The sequence below is a fragment of the Prosopis cineraria genome, unplaced genomic scaffold, assembly GCF_029017545.1.
Source record: "Prosopis cineraria cultivar Desert tree isolate PC_DT_omini unplaced genomic scaffold, ASM2901754v1 PC10, whole genome shotgun sequence".
Classification (NCBI taxonomy): Eukaryota; Viridiplantae; Streptophyta; class Magnoliopsida; order Fabales; family Fabaceae; genus Prosopis; species Prosopis cineraria.
In genome coordinates, this window is record NW_026555341.1 from 35702864 (window position 1) to 35710627 (window position 7764).

Sequence of the window (7764 nt, forward strand, 5' to 3'; positions counted from 1 at the left end):
ACTTGAGGATTCCATACGCTATTAGATTTATAGATTAGAGAATAATTTACTTATTTATCCTTTCTTTTTTCAAAGTTGCATAGTCTCTTTAATTCTCCTTCGTAAAAAAATAAGATAATGTTATCTAAAGTTTAAAATCATCATTTTTCTCTACATAACATGATTCAAACTAATCACATTAAATTTTAAAATAAATATTTAAAACAATAGGTTTACATCATCATTTTCTCCATTCCTATTTTCCCAGCTGAGCCATGCATGTTGTGATTATATTTAAAAAAAAAAGCATATATACTATAAAACATTCATAAATCTTGAAAGGGCCAGTAACATGCATAACATCTATATAATACCAAAAAAAAAAAAAACTTGGGGGTCATGGGCAATGCTGGTCCTTCCCTTTGCACTACCCATCCTGGCATAATTATTTTATGGGTGTAACATAATTGAATAGGTTGAGCTATCTAGTTGGTGATGCGCCTTCATTGTGTGTGAGAGAGAGGGAAAGATGGTATATCGACGTGATTGTCGTGCTTAAGTCTTTTCATTGACTTGAGTCTTGACTGTGTGATTTTCACAACGAAGCTTTTCAGGCATTAATTGTTTGTTTGAATACTTCATAGCATGGATGTTGGTTAAAAAAATTCATATCATGGGTTAATTAATTTGGGTTACAAAATTAATTACCTTAATCATTTCGTTGATTATATATTTACTGGCCCAGCCGGGGGATTGCCAGCCCTTTCTCAACTTATTGTACCCTTGCTTATTTGAAATGTAAATGGTTGTTTATAATTGACTCACTTAAGTATTCTTAATGTACGTAATGTTGTCATATATACGTGTGTGTATATATTATCAACAATAATTGTTATTCTAATACTTTATATATTTTATTTTATCATACATGGAAATCAAAAAACTTGTTGATTGGGCGAGATTTGTCACTTGTCACTTGTTCATGTAGTTGTGTAAGCAACTAAAGTCTATGAGAACCAAGAACCAAATAATTTGAATATTTTATCGGCATAGATGATTGTGGAAGCTTGATTGGAAATCTACAACGCGCATTTAATAATTTTCAAGACTTGGTTCTTTATTCCAAATGTTTTGATTAATTACTTGGCTTTTATGTACAATTTTCTCATTCTGTTTCATGATTTCTGACATCGTACATAATTTACACGAAATTCATTTATTTTTTAGGAAAAATTTCCAGAGTTCATCACCTACTTTTTTCCAACTTTAAACTTCGAAGCATCAATAATTTTGCTATGTTCTTGCTAATCACGGACAACTACTTCTGCGGGACAAGACAACAATATTAAATCAGTTATATAAATTTAATTTCTTGATTACTAATTATTTTTTTCCTGAAAATATCTTTCTTTTTTTAAGTGTTGTTTTCTCAACTATAGGATTAACTATAATGGGGAATATGAATTCATAAAATAAATAAGGATAATTTTAAAAACGCATGGAAAACTGTTTACACATCCAGATAAATACTAATAAACTATTTAAAAAAAATGAGGCAATACAAGAGAAGACTCTTTGACATTATTTTAGTTCATGTCATTTTGATTGTTTAAGCTGAGCTGGCACTATACGTCTCAACCCTTAAAAGCAAGGTTTTAAGACCCAGACTGACCCGGACGGTCGGACCGGTCGGACCGTCGCCTGCTGAAGAAAACGGGCTGGTTCAACCAATTAACCAGGATTAGCAGTTGGCCCGGGTTGGCCCGCCTAGAACCGGACGGTTTTTAAAGACTCGGGAAAAACCCGGAACCCGGAGCGAGTTTTACAGGTCAACAGCGGGCCGCAAAAAAATGATAAAATTGGTATTTTTAAAGATAAAAAACCCTTCTTCTCACTTTGTCTAGCAGACCAACACCTATAAGGACCCATTCTTCTTCTTTTTAGTCTCACTTCTCTCTGTCTCGCACAATGCACGCACTCATTCTCGTCACCTTCTCAAATCTCAGCCATCTGGGTTTTGTTCTATGTGTCATCTCCCTCAAGCCACTCAGCCTTTTGGGCTCTGTCTTCACCATTTAGCCATCTTGGACTCGCTTTCTCAACCATTTGGGTTCTATGTTCACCCTTCGTTGTCTTCACCATTTAACTTTAGTAATCTCAAACTCTCTCAAACTTCAAATGCTTCTTTATTCTTCATCTTCACTTCACTTTCTTCATTTTGGTTTCTGACTTCGTGTTCTTGGTTAACTCTAGTATAGGCATCTAGTTGTTGAAAATAGTCAGATGGCGTCGAGCTCGACCCCTTTCATGATTCTTCATCTTCTTTGTTGATTGCTCTCTCTCTCTCTCTCTCAGTCCCAATGAGATTTTCTTTCTCCCTCATTTATATCTCTACCCAATTTAATGTAATCTCTATGGTTCTAAATGGAGTAGAATGAATGCTAATAGATGAGCTTGCTTTTTATTATCTGAGCTGTTTATTGCAAAATGAAAGATTATTAAATGGATGAAGATGAATCTATTTTTTATTGTCTAAGAGTTGTTTATTGCAAATAGAAATTTTATTTTTTTCAAGTGATTATGCCTAAATCCTGATGCATTCAAGAATCTAGTGTTGTATTTTTGTTAACTTGTTTCTTTTATATATATATATATATAAATAATTTTTTATTTAATTATTAGGTCATCAGTCCAACCGCCGGTCTGACCGGTTGAACCATAAGACCCGTGACCCATTGATATTTCCGATTCGCTGTCCGGTCCGGGTTTTAAAACATTGCTTAAAAGAATGTGCATTCCTTGCTGATAATTTTTTTTTATTATTATTATTGAGATAAAGTAACTTTGAATAACATTTGAAATAGAAACATTTGACTATGTCGTGAGTTTCCGGATCATCATGGGTTTGACGAGGTTTCTGCTAAAAAGACCTCGTTTGCTTACATGATACATTTGGCCCTGGGAGCCTTCATGGATTGCAGCAACATGGAAGTCCAACATATAGAGCTGCATCATTTATTTATTTTTTGGCTTTCTGTTTTCAGTGTGTTTGTTATTTTTATTTCATAGTTCAGTGTTTTATCATTGCTTGCTTTAATTTATTTTTGAGCATGCAGACATTTTCTCGTCAATATCAAATTTCAAAGAGCCTATTGGTTTAAAATTTTCCATAAAAATTATTAAAAATAGTTAAAAATTGATGTTCAGAAAAATATACAATTGTTGCAGAAAAATTATATATATACAATTTCTACATGTCGTACGAGACAATGAGATGGTCTATCTTGAATACAAAATTAAAGATGCTATCTTGAATCACTTCCTTTATTCCAAATTATAAGATAAGTTTGGAGGAATTTTGTTATCCCAAAATATAAAAAAAATTTGAGGAAAATATGATTTCATTAATGATATTGTTCTAATGTTACCTTACAAGTAGAGAAAAAATTTAAATGATACTTCTCTAATCTTATTTATAAAGCGGAGAGTGAATATTTATTTTAATCATATTTATAAGGAACCTCAATGATTATTATTTTCATCTCAGCTATTTTGCTCCTGTTAAATGTAAGAAAATTTATTAAATACTAGAATATTTTATTTTAAAGTAGGTATATTTAATAGGAATAATGTTAAAAACTTGCTAAATTTTTAGACATAATTAATTAGGCATAAGATCTTTCCTAGTTCTAGTGAAAATATTAAAAGTGACTTATAAATAGGATTAGAAGAAATATTGTATTCTCTCCCTTTCAAATTATAAGACACTCTTAGACAAAATTTTATATATCAATAAAATTCATTAAATACACTTTACAACCTTATTTTTTCAAGATAAAAATAGAAACTTTTAAAAATGCCCTTTATTTAATATTCCATTGATAAAAGAATATTGAAGAGATAGAATATATGAGAAGGGTAATATTGAAAAAGTATCATTAATGAAACTTTATTCTTATAAAAAATGTCTTATATTTTGAAACACTCAATATTTTCTAAAAATATCTTATAATTTGAGACGGAGAGAGTAATATAATGATTAAGTATATAGGAAAATTTTTAAAAGTTTATAGTTTTGTTTTTAAAAAATAAGTCCATAAAGTATCATTATTGTATTTCATTTGTATGGAAAATCTTATTTTAAATTATCTTATAATTTAATATGGATAGAGTATACACTTATTCATAAGGGTCGATACTCACAAGTCAGTCACAACGTATTTGTTGCGGTGACACTTCGTGCCAGAGGCAAGAAGTCATTTTAAAATATATATATATATATATATATTTTTGAGAAAAAATATCGTTTATATTAGGTAATCTTATATTTTTAAAATTACTTTATATATTGAATCTTCAGATTATTTAAAATGTTATAAAGTCTTTCAAAATATAATTTTGTTCCAGGCTTTAATTTCAATTCTTTTTTATTTATTATTTTGCATCCTTTTCTCTTTGGTTAAATAAGTAAATTGGCTCATAAATTATATGTTCATAAATATCTAGAATCCTAAACTCATTTTTTATACAATTTTTTTTAAATTTTGAAAATACTTTATCATAAACAAAAGTTAATTTTAACCTTAATTGATCAGAAAATGACAAAAAAAACTCAAAAAATTATGAAAAAATGAATTAAAAATTACAGACAAGGATCAAGTGTTACAAAAAAGGACTAAATTTTTTTTTATCCCTTCTTATCATTTTCTGGTCAACTAATAAAAAAAGTTAATCTTTATTAATGACATAGGTTAAATTACATCTTTTTCACTAATTAAAAGGAAATATTATACAAAAGATAACTTGATGATTCTAGACACTATTGGATTTATATTTTGAAGGCTAATTTGTTTATTTACCATTTTTGTTTTCATAGCTGCATAGGTTCTTTAATTCTCCTTCGTAAAAAATAAGATTATGTCATGTAAAGTTTAAAATTATCAATTTTCTCTACACAACATGATTCAAACTAATCACATTAAATTTTAAAATAAATCATTAAAACTATAGGTTTACATCATCATTTTCTCCATTCCTATTTTCCTAGCTGAGCCATGCATATTGTGATTATATTTTTAAAAAAAGCATAGAGTATATACTATAAAATTTTCATAAATATTAAATGGCCAGAAACATGTAACATCTACTCCCTCCATTTTTGTTTGTAGGAGAAACTATAATTTTTTACTTATATTTTTATATAAGCAAAATCATCTATCTCAATAAATATTTATTACACATTTTTTAAATTATCTTTCATAATTTACATTAACGAAAAATAATTAATACATGCTTATGTTAATTAATATAGGACATTTTAATTTTTTTTATTTTCAAACATAATTATTGTCGTTAACTAACTTTTTTAAATTGTGTGATACAATTTTTTTTATATATAAAAATGGAAGAAATATATAACAAAATTGAATAGGTTGAGTTATCTAGCTTGGGACCACGCGTGAATAAAAAGGATAGAGCATAGCTAGCTTGGGGGACTAATGAGATGAAATTAGATATATTGATTTCATGCTCTTATTAATTTTGGCATAAAAGGTTGTGAAAGTGAATCATAAAGCATTGCGAACATTGAGGCAAAGATGCATCACCATCAATGTCGACCCCCAAATATGTATATATCAACAGCCTCATCAACGGAAGTCGTCAGGCTAGTTGATGATGCGCCTTCATTGTGTGTGTGAAAGCTAAGGGAGAGAATAATGGTATATAATGGCGTAAGGGTTAATAACAAACTGTATATAATTAAATTAAATGATTCATCCTAAGGTATTTACTATTATGTGAATAAACTCAATATTAAATTGATTATAATTAAAACTTACCACATTATAAATTTTAAAATAAAAAATTAAAACTACAGGTTTACATCATCATTTTCTTCATTCCTATTTTCCTATGCATATTGTGATTATATTATATGGGCACTGTCGTAAATTGATTTTCTATATGTTATCAACTCTTTTTACGAGACTAAAGTACTGTCATTTTTTTCATAAATTTCACGAAATAAGAAATTCATGAAATACTTTTTAAAAAATATTTAAAAAAGTAAGGACAAAAAAGTAAGAAGGTTAAGTGAATATCTACTTTAACGCATAGTTTCGGCCTATGTTTAAATTAGAGAACCAGAACTTGAAGGCACAACAAATAATCAACAATGCATTAACATATATTCATCTATATACAATAGCATTTCTGCATCTTTCTTCATTTTTTTAATTCTATAAACAAAAAAGAAATTCAATATTTTTCATCTTCTAATTTTTGCTATTTTTTTATTTGCTGTAAAGGAAAAATATTTTGGTTGAGCTCTTTGTGGACTACCTTGAATTTTTTAAGGTGCAAACAGTGGTTTACAATTACTCTCTAAAATAGTTTTTTTAAAATACAACTATTTTTGTAAAATAATTGCGGAATTATAAAAAATGAATTTATAAAAAAGTATATTCAAATTTATACGTTTGCCTGTTCAGGAAATGCATGATAATACAATTTCTCTAAGCCGTGTCATGAGGCTCATCTTGCAAAAAAAAAAAAAAAACACGTTACATCGTCAATTAATTCATTTATTTATTGCCATGTTTTTTTTTTTGACCAAATTTATTTATTGTCTGTGATTCTCGTTTGAAAGAGGCAAGACTTTTAGGGTAATATCGTGATTGTCATGTTCAAGTCTTTTCATTGACTTCCGTCTTGACCGTGCGTGATTTTTACAAGGAAGCTTCTAAGGATCATCATGGGTTTCACGAGGTTTTGAAACCTTGCGTGCTTGCATGGTACATCTGGCCCTGGGGCCTACATGGATTGCTGCAACATGGAGGTCCAACGTAGAGCTGCATCATTTGTTTTCAATTTGTTTGTTATTTTTGTTTCATAGTTCAGTGTTTTGTCCTGACTCGTTTTAGCATTTTGAGCATGCAGACATTTAAACTTCAAGCCTTGGATTTTCAAGTCTTATGGGATATTACTTATTGAACTGATATTCGATCATCAGTTCACTTCTTTGCTCGTTGGGCTTTTTAAAATGGTTTTCATCAGATCAGTTTATGGACTGATTAGTGACTTTAAAATATTAAGCTTCTTCACTACTTGCCTGCAGGTTCAAGAACATAACAATTTGACCCTTTTGGAAATTTCCTTGGTTTGTTTCTATGGAGTCTTGTTTTGAGTCTATATCAGCATGTGTCTGTCTTTTATTTTCTTTCTTTGAGTCTGTTTTTTTGTTTAGTCAGTTCGGGTCTTTGGAAGTTCTTTTCTAAATGCTTTTGTTGGGCTGTACCCGTTTTATGGTAACATAAATTGACTATGCTTTTAAAATAAATAAGAAAATTGATTTTTTTAGGAGAATGATATTTGGGGATCTTATAAGAAAATATTAACACTTTAATACCTTCCAATTCCATACATCCATTGTAAAGGGTCTTTTTAAGATATGTCATGTCATATATTACAATTTCTCTATTGCATGAGCGCTAAAATGTTAATCAATTTCCAATAAAATACCAAAATATATCCGTGAGAAAGAATGGTTCATGTTTAGTAAACAAGTATTGATATTTCAAAAGGAAATGGTAGGCAACAACATTTTTTCCCCTTAAAAAAATTCATTCAACTAAAAGAAGGGAATGAGGATTCTACAATCAACCCAAAAGGGTACAATCCCTTTTATAGATATACACAAATCCATGTCAGAAAAAATCTCCACAGTCTCAAGAACAATAATCCCAGGTATAGACAAAAGAAGGTGCTCGAAGTAATACAAGAAGC